The sequence below is a fragment of the Phalangium opilio genome, unplaced genomic scaffold, assembly GCF_054372755.1.
Source record: "Phalangium opilio isolate 3A_F unplaced genomic scaffold, DU_Popi_V2 ptg000075l_1, whole genome shotgun sequence".
NCBI lineage: Eukaryota > Metazoa > Arthropoda > Arachnida > Opiliones > Phalangiidae > Phalangium > Phalangium opilio.
Window position 1 is genome coordinate 887325 of NW_028324184.1, and position 15160 is coordinate 902484.

A 15160-nucleotide genomic window follows, 5' to 3' on the forward strand; every position below is an offset into this window, starting at 1 on the left:
ACCCGAGCCGTAGTAGTAGTAACAGTAGTGGCTGGAGTTTTCGCTATCGTTATCGTTAGATTTTAGCTTAAAAGGAACTCGATAGTACCTAAACCCACCAATAGAGGTAGCTGAGCTCTGTTAGAGATTTTATTTTAATTAAAATTTTTTCACGTCGCACCCGGGAATTGAACCTGGGTCGCTGGCGCACAGTCTGGGAAATAAGTATAATTTTTAAACTAGTCCTTGGGACCAGTGACCCCCCTAGTGTCCTAAATAATAAACTGGTCTCCGGAGTGGTCCCAGCCTTTGTTCTCCTATAGATCTGCAATTAATAAACTGATCCCGAGGACCAGTAACCCCCAATTTTTGAATTAAAAAACTGGTCCAAGCAATTAATAAACTGGTTTTGGATCAGAGGAAGTGTGCTATTTCCCAGACTGCTGGCGCAGCAGTAAGGCTCGCTACCACTGAACCATAGAGACTCGATAGAACATTCGAGTTTTTATCGTTATCTCTAAAGTGTCGGGGATGGGGGAGGGTACCTCTCTATCTGTGGGCTCGGATACTTTTGAATTTTTATCTGTGGGGTCGGATACTTTTGAATTTTTATCTGTGGGGTCGGATACTTTTGAATTTTTGTCTGTGGGGTCGGACACTTCTGATTTTTTTCTTTTAGGTTTTTATTTTTATTTTCTTTTATTTTTATTTATGTGCTAATTAAATAGATAACGGTTTTCCCCGTTTCCTACTGCGCTCCTCGTGTGTTTCGTTCTCGTTCGGTAGCTTTGGCGGTTAATTCATATGTCACTGTGTCTCGAGGGGGTAGACACTTTGGATCTCTGTGTACACCTGAGTTCAAAAGAGTTCAGCTTTGACAGTGCATTGAGTTCAAAGCCTTCGGAACTCAGAGTTCAGCTTTGACAGTACATTGAGTTCAAGGCATATTGTACACCTGAGTTCTCAAGTGTCTACCCCCTCGCTGTGTCTCAAGAGTCGAGGATGGGGGCGAAGCCCTCTTATTTGTGGGGTCGGATACTTCTGAACTTGTATCATTTGGGGTCGGATATTTCTGAACTTGTATCTTTTGGGGTCGGATACTTCTGAACTTGTATCTTTTGGGGTCGGATACTTCTGAACAACTCATTAGGGTAGGGTATGGAGGAGTTATCCACTCATTAGGGTAGGGTATAGAGGGGTTATCCACTCATTAGGGTAGGGTATAGAGGGGTTATCCACTCTTTAGGGTAGGGTAAAGAGGGGTTATCCACTCATTAGGGTAGGGTATAGAGGGGTTATTCACTCGTACGATGTGGCTACTATTACGAGCCCTTGGGCCGTCTTGTTATTCATAATTTTAGTACTTATGGGTAATTCTAGTAGTTTTTATGGGCCGATTTATTGTGTTTTCATGCTGTGTTATTGTGTATTTACCAGTTTTATTGTAGTTTATATAGTTTTATTGTATATTTATGTGTTTTTATGCAGTTTTATTGTAGTTTATGTAGTTTTTTTTTTGTAGTTTATGTAGTTTATGTAGTTTTATTGTAGATTTTGTGTTTTATGCAGAATTATTGCAGATTTTGTGTTTTATGCAGAATTATTGCAGATTTTGCTTGCTTAATTGTAGTTATAGTGTTTTATTGTAGTTTTTGTGTTTTATTGCAGTGTTTGTGTTTTATTGTAGTTTGTTTGTTTTATCTAGTTATCGTGTGTTTTATCAAGAAGTTATATCTAGTTTATTAGGGAGAAGGTATAAGTTCGCCACATTTCAAGCTTTATCTCCAGTCCAAACGTAGGTCCGGAGTTAATCCCCGACTCAAAAGTACAACCAGCATCTCCTTGGTTCTTGAAAACTCACGTCAGCGCAACGCGAATGACGAAAATTACGTATTCTCCGACTGAGGAGAGGCGAAATAGCCCGATCTCCTTTTACGTCCCCCCTTGTATTTTGAAAGGGGGACTGGGACAATGACGCGCGAATACCTAGGCATCTTATACATTCTCCCTAATAAACTAGATATCACTTCTTGGTTTTATTGTTGTTTATGTGTGTTTTATGTAGTTCTATAGAGCTACCTCATTTGTGACGTCAGTGCCTAGGTAAACCGTCACAGGCTTAGCTTTGGCAGTGGGCGGCCATGTTTGGTACCGCTTTGGTTTTATGGACAAATAGCATGGGTGACGTCACACAAAGGATTCTGAGATAACTCTATTGTAGTTTTTGTGTGTTTTATTGTTGTTTATGTGTGTTTTATTGTAGTTTTTGTGTGTTTTATTGTTGTTTATGTGTGTTTTATTGTAGTTTTTGTGTGTTTTATTGTTGTTCATGTGTGTTTTATGTAGTTTTATTGTACTTTTTGTGTGTTTTATTGTTGTTTATGTGGTTTGTTTGTTGTTTATGTGGTTTTATGTAGTTTTATTGTACTTTTTGTGTGTTTTATTTAGTTTTGTTGTAGTTTATGTGTGTTTTATGTAGTTTTATTGTAGTTTATGTGTGTTTTATGTAGTTTTATTGTACTTTTTGTGTGTTTTATGTAGTTTTATTGTACTTTTTGTGTGTTTTATTGTAGTTTATGGGGGTTTTATGTAGTTTTATTGTAGTTTTTGTGTCTTTTATTGTTGTGTATGTGGTTTTATGTAGTTTTATTGTAGTTTTTGTGTGTTTTATGTAGTTTTATTGTAGTTTATGTGTGTTTTACGTAGTTTTATTGTAGTTTTTGTGTGTTTTATTCTTTGTTTTATGAAGTTTTAGTGTTTTATTCTTTGTTTTATGAAGTTTTAGTGTTTTATTGTTGTTTATGTGTGTTAGCCCACCCTGTCACTCGTTTAGCTATTGGGTGTCGGGAGGAAATTAGAAGCTGGTTGACTGTTACTTATCATGTTGATCAACGCCGCAACAGAGTGAGATAGTCTCGGACTCGAATGTTAAAATTGAAGTAATAATTTTAAAACAGTTACAGGTGCTATTCACTAAAGTTTTCTGTACTCCTGTTAAGTGCGGTACGATGTGACTACTATTACGAGCCCAACCCTTGGGCCGTCTTGCTAAGTTGCTACAAGGTAGTTATCATTTTATAAGGATCTTCTCTCTCTTAGCTAGCGGATCATCTTCATGCTTTCTGAGGTAAACGTGCCTTCGTTTTCGGGCAAAGGGTGGTGTTTTTGGGCGTTTTGGGTGTTTTGGGAACGTTCCCCTTTCGCTAGCTCGAGATAGATCTCCAGGGTTACAGTTAAACAAAGTTTGCCGATTAAAATTTGTTAATACTAGAAATTTTCTTATTATTTTCAGTACCTGGACTCAACGCTCAGAAGTTACGCGTGTATAAAATTATTTTTATAATTTTCATTATTAATCTTTTTAATAAAATCGAATGTATCAATGGAATGTATTTCAAAATAAAAACCTGCATTAATATTTATAAAATAATATTTGATAAAATCATTTCTATTTATAAGCTTACTAATTATAGTTATGGCTATGTTATAGAAACTTGATTGGTACCCTCTGGTATAGAGTAATGGCAGTAAACCACCTTTGAGTGTATTAGGTTCTATGGGGAAATAACACGACGTGCTATATAAGATCCACTACATTAAAGTGCTTTCTCAATATAACAGAACAGGAGAGTCGAATAATAAAGAGAATAAGTGACTTTATAATGAATGATTACACATTTTTGAAAAGTATTTTAGCTATTAATTTTTATTAAATCCGAATAAATCAAATGGAATATATTTCGAAATAAAACATTGCATTGATATTTATAAGTCTGCCTGATAAATTTATTTTTACTTGTAAGCTTACTAATTATGGTTAGTTGCTAATTAAGGTATAGAAACTTGATTCATACCCTCTGATTTAGAGTATGATTAAAGTGCTTGCTCAACATAGTAGAGCGATCCGAATGTATCAAATGGAATTTATTTCGAAATAAAATATTGCATTAATATTTATAAGTCTGCCTTTAAGTATTTACCTTCGCGCTGTGTGTGTTCGTTTATATGTGGTGGTGAACGGATTAATTAAACCCGGTCACGTGACCTATGACGTCAGATCACGTGACCTATGACGTTTAGTCACTTGACCTATGACATCAATTCACGTGACCTATGACGACAACGACGAAAAGTCACGTGACCTGTGACGTCGGATCACGTGACCTATGACGTCAGATCACGTCAGTTATGACGTCAGATTAATCATACCCGGTGACGTGGCGTGACGTCATATCCGGTGACGTGGCATGACGTCATATCCTGTGACGTGGCATGGCGTTATACCCGGTGAAGTGACATGACGTCATGTACGATGACGTGAGATGACGTCATATCCGGTGACGTGACATGGCGTCATATACGGTGACGTAGCATGACGTCATATACGGTGACGTGGCATGACGTCATATACGGTGACGTGGCATGACGTCATATACGGTGACGTGGCATGACGTCATATCCTGTGACGTGGCATGACGTCATATCGGGATGAGCGTTGCATGACGTCATATCCGGTGACGTGGCGTGACGTCATATCCGGTGACGTCAACGAGGTAATTGACTTGTGACGTCACGACAGATGTTAATGGTAATAGGTAATGATTGTCCATTCATTTAGGCCTAGCGTTCATTCATTTAGGCCTAGCGTTCATTCATTTAGGCCTAGCGTTCATTCATATAGGCCTAGCGTTAATTCATATAGGCCTAGCAGTGTTCAGCTATTTGAATTTCGTGCCCGGGGTATGGTGCACCCGAGTCCGCTTTTAGCGCCCCCTCCCGTCTCAGGAAATTTGCTTAGTTGTAAGTTGCAGGGAAGATGAGCCGGTTCATTCGTTTCTGGAAGCCGTCGAAGAAGGTCGCTTGGATCTCGGATCGTGATCCCGGCTTTTGAGGTCGAGTCTTTCTAGCTCCGCCGTTTCGCTGATGGTTTTTCCCGAGGACGGAAGCTGAATTCGAAGCTCTTCAAAGGAGGAAATTTGCAAGTTAGGAGGTCGATTCTTGATCGTTCCGCCATTTCGCTGATCGTTTTTCCCGAGGAAGCAAGCTGAATTGGAAGTTCTTCAACGGCGGCCATTGCTTCGCCTCGTGGTGCTTTTAACAGTCCGTAAGCCTAACCTTTACAATAATCCAAACTCATCTAGCTCCCCTTAAATTATTTATTTTATTTCAAGTATTTAAATTAATTAGGCAGTGTTAAATGTTAGTGAATTTTATTTATTTATTAAAACTTAAGTACCATAAACAAAATTCTACAACGAGATGCTGGACAAGAGAGAATCCCTTAATAATTAGTTTAGGGGCTATTATTTAAAGATATTAAACGGGGTACGTAATTAATTTAGAGATAAAGCGACAGATTTTCGAAAATCAAGTCCCGAAGAAATAATTTTAAGACACGAGGTTGCCCTAAGCCTAAGTTAAGCCTTGTCCAATTTAAACCCTAGTTATTTAGGGGGTCTGTCCGTGGGAATAGTTTTAAAAAAAAGCAGGTTTTCCTAAAATTAGTCAAGGGGATATTTTAAAGTAATTTAGAGATAAAGCGACAAATTTTCAAAAATCAAGTCCCGAAGAGATATTTTTAAGACACGAGGTTGCCCTAAGCCTAATCCCTTTTAAACCCTAGTTATTTAGGGGGTCTGTCCGTGGGAATAGTTTTAAAATAAAAGCAGGTTTCCTAAGATTAGTCAAGGGGGTATTTTAAATTTGTTTAGACATAAAGCGACAGATTTTCGAAAGTCCCGAAGAGATAATTTTAAGACACGAGGTTGCGCTAACCTAAGCCTAAGTTAAGCTTATTCCCAAGGTTTTTTATTTATCGGTTCTGTGGGAGTTAGTTTAGGGGATGTTTTAAATTATTTTCATGATTACGTTACGAAATTTAATTTAAAACAGATGGTAGATTTTTTTCTAAAATTAGTTTAGAGGATGCTTTAAATTAATAGGGTACATAAAATGGATTTTCTAAAATTGTCTTAACAATTTTGGGAAATAATTATTTAGCCAGATTATTTAATTAACGTTGGCCATCGTGGTAATCAAGCCTTTCTTTAATTCGGGGTAGTTGGTCGCCTGTTTTGGTAGCGTGTTTTTTAATTAAGGACACGATTTGCTTAAATTATTTAAATCTAAGAGATTATTTCGTTCTGCCCAAAAATAGGCAATAGTTTAAGATGCGTTATTAATGTTTTCATTTATAGATGCGGCTGATATTCTTGGATTTTTCCGTTGCTTGTCATTCCGAGACTTATCATTCCCGATGACTTCCGCTGTTCTGGACTTGCTATGTATCATTCCTGATGACACGCTTCGTTGGATTCACCGTTACATGATGTCTTCTGGACTTGCTACGTATCATTCCTGATGACACGCTTCGTTGGATTCACGTCACATGATGTCTTCTGGACTTGCTCTTTCTCTCAGCGCTGACTTAAAGACATGGAGGAAATCATCGAAGCTAGAAGAGACCAAATACATCTTTTTTACTTGAAAATTTTTCATGTAACCACTTAACTTAATTTTTTCGTGGAAATTTTATTTGTAACTACTTATAATTTTTTTCGCGTTCAAACTTTAACTTACAAACCTCTTTAATATTTTTTGTGTTCGGAATTTTTGTAAACACTTTGGTTTTTTTGTTTTTTATTGAATAAATTTTGCCTTAAACCTCGTTCTTTCTTTTCTTGAATTTTTAATATACTAGACTTGGTTTCGATTTTTTTGCCTCTGGACTTAGGGGGATATTTTTAGGCCCCTTTTTAAGCTTTTTATTAAATATAAAAGGCAAAAAACAGAAAAAAAATTATTTTATACAAAAAAACTTTTTTATATAAAAAAATGTAAAATTTATAAAAAAATTAATAAAAATACAAAAAAAGCACGCAAAAAAGGTCAAAAAAATGATTATTATTTTATACAAAAAACCTTTTTTATATAAAAAAATGTAAAATTTATAAAAAAATTAATAAAAATACAAAAAAAGCACGCAAAAAAGGTCAAAAAAATGATTATAAGTCCAGCGCTTGTTTTTTTCGTTCCACATGTAGTATCGAAACTTTAAGCTATACTTACTGAACCACCCCCCACGTAAGCCTTGCGGGCCCAATTTAAATTTAACAAGTCCCCTGTTTAACTCGGGAATTATTAAACTTAAACTAAGGCCCGCTGTGGAGCCCCCAAAACCAGGAAACTTCGTCCTAAGCATGGGATTTCCAATGAAAGTCCACTCGCAGACGTCCAACTTCTTCCTGCGCAAGAAAAATTCGAATTAATATTTGGAAAAAGGCACAAGAATAACTTGAAATTAATTACCTTAATATGAGAATCCACTTGAATATTCTTGCATGATGTAACGCAAAATGCTCAGGCATAAAACAAATACTATTATTTGACATTAAATGGCAAACTCCTAACGTTAAACTAAATACCTTAGAACGGGGAAGTAAAATAATACCATAAAAACCTAAGCCTCGCCTTAAAGCCGCTTAAAATCGTGTTTACTTTTAAAGGACAAAGCGTATAAGCAACCTTCTACCTTAAACCTAAATAAGAAATTTATTTCGATCCTACAAAAGTCCCTCAACGAGTTGCCAAACGCTTTTCCCCTAAAAATATTTATAATTAAAATCATAAACTAGATGCCTTAATACCGCAAGGGGAATCTCACCCTTAAAATCCTGATTACGCGGCGTTCATTATTCTTAAAAGGGAGGGCTAGGACCAGTGAGCACCTATTCCATATTCCAGCATTTTATTTATGTCCTGACGAAAAGAAAAATCCCTAAAAACAACAGGACACGTAGCGCTTTCCTTCTAAGAATAAATTGAATAATAAATAATAAACTAAACAGCCCAATAATTGCCTACAATGTTTGACAGGCTGTCGAAATAGTCTTTTTGCTAATGAGATTCCCTTTAAACGGATAAAATAAAAGTGTAGACCTGAATTGAGATGAAGGGGCTTGTCCCGTTAATATTGATAAAATTACTATTAATAAGATTTAATTACTTGACTGAGAGACTAAAATGTCTAAATTGTTTTCCTAGTGGGATTCAGTTTCAACGGATAAAATCATCAAAGTGTAGACCCGAATTAAGACGAAGGGGATTGTAACGGGGCTTGCCATTTTTTGTCAAATAAATAGTAATTGATTCTAGAATGCAACAGAAATTGCTCCTTTGGAAACGGATGATAGCTCAAATCAAATCTGTTCAATTCAAACGATACAAATTAAAATTATTATCATCTTAAATGGCCCAAGTATTTTAGGGGTTAAAGCTAAACTATCTTTACACAGCATTCACCCGTCCCAATCTGTCATCGGCAAAAAGCTATCCTCGCGTATTGGGAAACTAAACAAAAATAATTCCTTCCAGAATCAACGCAAATTGCTCATTTGCTATCAGATAATAACTAAATATAAATCTGTTCAATTCAAATGGCTGCTGAAATCTAAATTGATTTGAAACTAAGAATCTACGCTGTACCAAGCAACATTGGCTTGTCCAAAATCATCAGGAATTATTTCTAAAGTTTACTCGAGTTAAGAGTATCGTCCCATTGTGGAGAAACAAATTATAGTAGCTTCCCAAAAAGCATCTGGTCTAACATTCGAAATAACACTCGATAGATAGTGTTTCCCATTGAAAGGGTGGCAGGGGGTAACTTGCACACGATTAGCAATCTGAATGATCTCAAAGTTGAAATATTTACGGCGTTAACCAAAGAGAAAACAATAGTGCTAAAGTTATCCCTGTTCAATGGGAAACTACCTATTCAATGTAACAAAATACTTCAAGGATTGTTTGTTAGTCTCGATAATAAAGTTTGAAGAGACAAACGGCAACCAACTGAGGTTGGAAAATTAAAAATAAATAAGTCTCAGATATAAACTGACAAAAAAGAAGAGCATTTGCCTCAGCTATCAGCATCCAAAATTATTCAATTATTAAAATGACCAACAAACAGGATTTACCCAAAAAGAAATTGGCCCTAACCGCAACTATGCCGTAAAGCATTTTAAATCAAGCATTTGAAACAAATTCAAATGTTCGGAATCGAATAGCTTCCAAAATTATCGAGATAGCTTCATTACCTCTACAAATAGTCAACAAAACTCATCCAAGGCTTACCCAATTTAATAGCAAACTATCAATTTCCACTTCAAGTCAAAATCAAAAACCTGATAACCACGCTACACCCCGACACTTAGGCCTTGGTCACACCTAAGTAATGGTATAGCATCGTTTTTCAAAGACTTTCAACGCCTGATTTTAATGTTGATTAATTAACGTACCTTTCTACTTATAATACGATTATAAATAATAATAAAAACCTTAATAATTTACCAAATCCAGGGTATTTTCGCTCTTTCTTCACGGGATTTTCCTTCCTTCCGCATTACGGTGACACACGAGGGGCGTTAAAAGCAGACGACACATATTGGTGTCATTTGAACCATGGAGGAAGTATACTGTAATCGTTGCTATGGTGACTCCGGTTATACACCAAAAAGACCTCATCTTGAATCGCCATGTTAAAAATATGCTAATTAGGTTGATTTTCATTAGATTTCAAGATCACGCACCTTTTAGCGCGTTCAGTACTGTCAATTAACTACTTAGTTAAACTAACGATGTTTCACATTTTAATAGATTTTTATCATGGTTTTCATTGGGCTTGCGCTGTCATTGACGAAAAAGGACCTTCAAGCTCCTTTCTTCTATACTCTATAGCTCGTGCGGCTTGATCGAGTGGGCTATAGTAATTGGCGGCACTTTCAAGTTTTTCAAGTGAGATTGATTGAAGAGGAGGGGTTGTGTCCAATTCCAGCGCCATGGTCAGGGCCGGAAACTAAAAAATAATTCTTATAGGACACGTGTCCAGTGACCCACCTTTGATTGGGAAATTTATAGGGCATTGTCAACTGGAGTGCTCAAAAATAGTGTCGCATCTGCAGTCAAGCTATCATTTTATTGGACAATGTCCAGTGTCCCGCGTTTATTTCCGGACCTGGGAAAGGCACTATAAAGACTATATTACATAGAATAACTAAATATCATTTAGGCCAATGCGTAAGTTATTTTAGTTATTCTATGTAATATAGTCTTTATAGTGCCTTTCCCAGGTCCGGAAATAAACGCGGGACACTGGACATTGTCCAATAAAATGATAGCTTGACTGCAGATGCGACACTATTTTTGAGCACTCCAGTTGACAATGCCCTATAAATTTCCCAATCAAAGGTGGGTCACTGGACACGTGTCCTATAAGAATTATTTTTTAGTTTCCGGCCCTGACCATGGCGCTGGAATTGGACACAACCCCTCCTCTTCAATCAATCTCACTTGAAAAACTTGAAAGTGCCGCCAATTACTATAGCCCACTCGATCAAGCCGCACGAGCTATAGAGTATAGAAGAAAGGAGCTTGAAGGTCCTTTTTCGTCAATGACAGCGCAAGCCCAATGAAAACCATGATAAAAATCTATTAAAATGTGAAACATCGTTAGTTTAACTACTTAATTGACAGTACTGAACGCGCTAAAAGGTGCGTGATCTTGAAATCTAATGAAAATCAACCTAATTAGCATATTTTTAACATGGCGATTCAAGATGAGGTCTTTTTGGTGTATAACCGGAGTCACCATAGCAACGATTACAGTATACTTCCTCCATGGTTCAAATGACACCAATATGTGTCGTCTGCTTTTAACGCCCCTCGTGTGTCACCGTAATGCGGAAGGAAGGAAAATCCCGTGAAGAAAGAGCGAAAATACCCTGGATTTGGTAAATTATTAAGGTTTTTATTATTATTTATAATCGTATTATAAGTAGAAAGGTACGTTAATTAATCAACATTAAAATCAGGCGTTGAAAGTCTTTGAAAAACGATGCTATACCATTACTTAGGTGTGACCAAGGCCTAAGTGTCGGGGTGTAGCGTGGTTATCAGGTTTTTGATTTTGACTTGAAGTGGAAATTGATAGTTTGCTATTAAATTGGGTAAGCCTTGGATGAGTTTTGTTGACTATTTGTAGAGGTAATGAAGCTATCTCGATAATTTTGGAAGCTATTCGATTCCGAACATTTGAATTTGTTTCAAATGCTTGATTTAAAATGCTTTACGGCATAGTTGCGGTTAGGGCCAATTTCTTTTTGGGTAAATCCTGTTTGTTGGTCATTTTAATAATTGAATAATTTTGGATGCTGATAGCTGAGGCAAATGCTCTTCTTTTTTGTCAGTTTATATCTGAGACTTATTTATTTTTAATTTTCCAACCTCAGTTGGTTGCCGTTTGTCTCTTCAAACTTTATTATCGAGACTAACAAACAATCCTTGAAGTATTTTGTTACATTGAATAGGTAGTTTCCCATTGAACAGGGATAACTTTAGCACTATTGTTTTCTCTTTGGTTAACGCCGTAAATATTTCAACTTTGAGATCATTCAGATTGCTAATCGTGTGCAAGTTACCCCCTGCCACCCTTTCAATGGGAAACACTATCTATCGAGTGTTATTTCGAATGTTAGACCAGATGCTTTTTGGGAAGCTACTATAATTTGTTTCTCCACAATGGGACGATACTCTTAACTCGAGTAAACTTTAGAAATAATTCCTGATGATTTTGGACAAGCCAATGTTGCTTGGTACAGCGTAGATTCTTAGTTTCAAATCAATTTAGATTTCAGCAGCCATTTGAATTGAACAGATTTATATTTAGTTATTATCTGATAGCAAATGAGCAATTTGCGTTGATTCTGGAAGGAATTATTTTTGTTTAGTTTCCCAATACGCGAGGATAGCTTTTTGCCGATGACAGATTGGGACGGGTGAATGCTGTGTAAAGATAGTTTAGCTTTAACCCCTAAAATACTTGGGCCATTTAAGATGATAATAATTTTAATTTGTATCGTTTGAATTGAACAGATTTGATTTGAGCTATCATCCGTTTCCAAAGGAGCAATTTCTGTTGCATTCTAGAATCAATTACTATTTATTTGACAAAAAATGGCAAGCCCCGTTACAATCCCCTTCGTCTTAATTCGGGTCTACACTTTGATGATTTTATCCGTTGAAACTGAATCCCACTAGGAAAACAATTTAGACATTTTAGTCTCTCAGTCAAGTAATTAAATCTTATTAATAGTAATTTTATCAATATTAACGGGACAAGCCCCTTCATCTCAATTCAGGTCTACACTTTTATTTTATCCGTTTAAAGGGAATCTCATTAGCAAAAAGACTATTTCGACAGCCTGTCAAACATTGTAGGCAATTATTGGGCTGTTTAGTTTATTATTTATTATTCAATTTATTCTTAGAAGGAAAGCGCTACGTGTCCTGTTGTTTTTAGGGATTTTTCTTTTCGTCAGGACATAAATAAAATGCTGGAATATGGAATAGGTGCTCACTGGTCCTAGCCCTCCCTTTTAAGAATAATGAACGCCGCGTAATCAGGATTTTAAGGGTGAGATTCCCCTTGCGGTATTAAGGCATCTAGTTTATGATTTTAATTATAAATATTTTTAGGGGAAAAGCGTTTGGCAACTCGTTGAGGGACTTTTGTAGGATCGAAATAAATTTCTTATTTAGGTTTAAGGTAGAAGGTTGCTTATACGCTTTGTCCTTTAAAAGTAAACACGATTTTAAGCGGCTTTAAGGCGAGGCTTAGGTTTTTATGGTATTATTTTACTTCCCCGTTCTAAGGTATTTAGTTTAACGTTAGGAGTTTGCCATTTAATGTCAAATAATAGTATTTGTTTTATGCCTGAGCATTTTGCGTTACATCATGCAAGAATATTCAAGTGGATTCTCATATTAAGGTAATTAATTTCAAGTTATTCTTGTGCCTTTTTCCAAATATTAATTCGAATTTTTCTTGCGCAGGAAGAAGTTGGACGTCTGCGAGTGGACTTTCATTGGAAATCCCATGCTTAGGACGAAGTTTCCTGGTTTTGGGGGCTCCACAGCGGGCCTTAGTTTAATAATTCCCGAGTTAAAAAGGGGACTTGTTAAATTTAAATTGGGCCCGCAAGGCTTACGTGGGGGGTGGTTCAGTAAGTATAGCTTAAAGTTTCGATACTACATGTGGAACGAAAAAAACAAGCGCTGGACTTTTTTTGACCTTTTTTGCGTGCTTTTTTTTGTATTTTTATTAATTTTTTTATAAATTTTACATTTTTTTATATAAAAAATTTTTTTTGTATAAAATAATTTTTTTTATAATGTTTTTTGCCTTTTATATTTAATAAAAAGCTTAAAAAGGGGCCTAAAAATATCCCCCTAAGTCCAGAGGCAAAAAAATCGAAACCAAGTCTAGTATATTAAAAATTCAAGAAAAGAAAGAACGAGGTTTAAGGCAAAATTTATTCAATAAAAAACAAAAAAACCAAAGTGTTTACAAAAATTCCGAACACAAAAAATATTAAAGAGGTTTGTAAGTTAAAGTTTGAACGCGAAAAAAATTATAAGTAGTTACAAATAAAATTTCCACGAAAAAATTAAGTTAAGTGGTTACATGAAAAATTTTCAAGTAAAAAAGATGTATTTGGTCTCTTCTAGCTTCGATGATTTCCTCCATGTCTTTAAGTCAGCGCTGAGAGAAAGAGCAAGTCCAGAAGACATCATGTGACGTGAATCCAACGAAGCGTGTCATCAGGAATGATACGTAGCAAGTCCAGAAGACATCATGTAACGGTGAATCCAACGAAGCGTGTCATCAGGAATGATACATAGCAAGTCCAGAACAGCGGAAGTCATCGGGAATGGATAAGTCTCGGAATGACAAGCAACGGAAAAATCCAAGAATATCAGCCGCATTTATAAATGAAAACATTAATAACGCATCTTAAACTATTGCCTATTTTTGGGCAGAACGAAATAATCTCTTAGATTTAAATAATTTAAGCAAATTGTGTCCTTAATTAAAAAACACGCTACCAAAACAGGCGACCAACTACCCCGAATTAAAGAAAGGCTTGATTACCACGATGGCCAACGTTAATTAAATAATCTGGCTAAATAATTATTTCCCAAAATTGTTAAGACAATTTTTGAAAATCCATTTTATGTACCCTATTAATTTAAAGCATCCCCTAAACTAATTTTAGAAAAAAATCTACCATTTGTTTTAAATTAAATTTCGTAACGTAATCATGAAAATAATTTAAAACATCCCCTAAACTAACTCCCACAGAACCGATAAATAAAAAACCTTGGGAATAAGCTTAACTTAGGCTTAGGTTAGCGCAACCTCGTGTCTTAAAATTATCTCTTCGGGACTTTCGAAAATCTGTCGCTTTATGTCTAAACAAATTTAAAATACCCCCTTGACTAATCTTAGGAAACCTGCTTTTATTTTAAAACTATTCCCACGGACAGACCCCCCTAAATAACTAGGGTTTAAAAGGGATTAGGCTTAGGGCAACCTCGTGTCTTAAAAATATCTCTTCGGGACTTGATTTTTGAAAATCTGTCGCTTTATCTCTAAATTACTTTAAAATATCCCCTTGACTAATTTTAGGAAAACCTGCTTTTTTTTAAAACTATTCCCACGGACAGACCCCCTAAATAACTAGGGTTTAAATTGGACAAGGCTTAACTTAGGCTTAGGGCAACCTCGTGTCTTAAAATTATTTCTTCGGGACTTGATTTTCGAAAATCTGTCGCTTTATCTCTAAATTAATTACGTACCCCGTTTAATATCTTTAAATAATAGCCCCTAAACTAATTATTAAGGGATTCTCTCTTGTCCAGCATCTCGTTGTAGAATTTTGTTTATGGTACTTAAGTTTTAATAAATAAATAAAATTCACTAACATTTAACACTGCCTAATTAATTTAAATACTTGAAATAAAATAAATAATTTAAGGGGAGCTAGATGAGTTTGGATTATTGTAAAGGTTAGGCTTACGGACTGTTAAAAGCACCACGAGGCGAAGCAATGGCCGCCGTTGAAGAACTTCCAATTCAGCTTGCTTCCTCGGGAAAAACGATCAACGAAATGGCGGAACGATCAAGAATCGACCTCCTAACTTCCAAATTTCCTCCTTTGAAGAGCTTCGAATTCAGCTTCCGTCCTCGGGAAAAACCATCAGCGAAATGGCGGAGCTAGAAAGACTCGACCTCAAAAGCCGGGATCACGATCCGAGATCCAAGCGACCTTCTTCGACGGCTTCCAGA

General features: G+C 36.0%; 4 long non-coding RNA genes across 5 annotated transcripts; 3 read left to right on the top strand and 1 right to left on the bottom strand.

Annotated features, from left to right (window-relative positions):
- The first annotated feature begins 1258 nt into the window (after nt 1-1258).
- LOC149658637 (uncharacterized) lies at nt 1259-3404 on the top strand. Of its 2 annotated transcripts, XR_016369858.1 has the most exons (3): nt 1259-2883; nt 2937-3042; nt 3272-3404. It is a non-coding gene; the product is annotated as an uncharacterized LOC149658637 (long non-coding RNA). The 2 variants fall into 2 exon arrangements; XR_016369859.1 differs by having other exon boundaries at nt 1259-3106.
- A 1276-nt stretch (nt 3405-4680) lies between these two features.
- On the top strand, nt 4681-6646 carry LOC149658638 (uncharacterized). The gene is made up of 2 exons (XR_016369873.1): nt 4681-5083; nt 6177-6646. It is a non-coding gene; the product is annotated as an uncharacterized LOC149658638 (long non-coding RNA).
- On the bottom strand, nt 5173-9550 carry LOC149658639 (uncharacterized). Its single transcript, XR_016369872.1, has 3 exons — nt 7288-9550; nt 6901-7223; nt 5173-6796 (listed from the first exon to the last, which is right to left on the bottom strand). It is a non-coding gene; the product is annotated as an uncharacterized LOC149658639 (long non-coding RNA).
- Nucleotides 9551-10462: 912 nt separating this feature from the next.
- Nucleotides 10463-14802, top strand: LOC149658640 (uncharacterized). The gene is made up of 2 exons (XR_016369874.1): nt 10463-12800; nt 12865-14802. It is a non-coding gene; the product is annotated as an uncharacterized LOC149658640 (long non-coding RNA).
- Nucleotides 14803-15160: the final 358 nt, after the last annotated feature.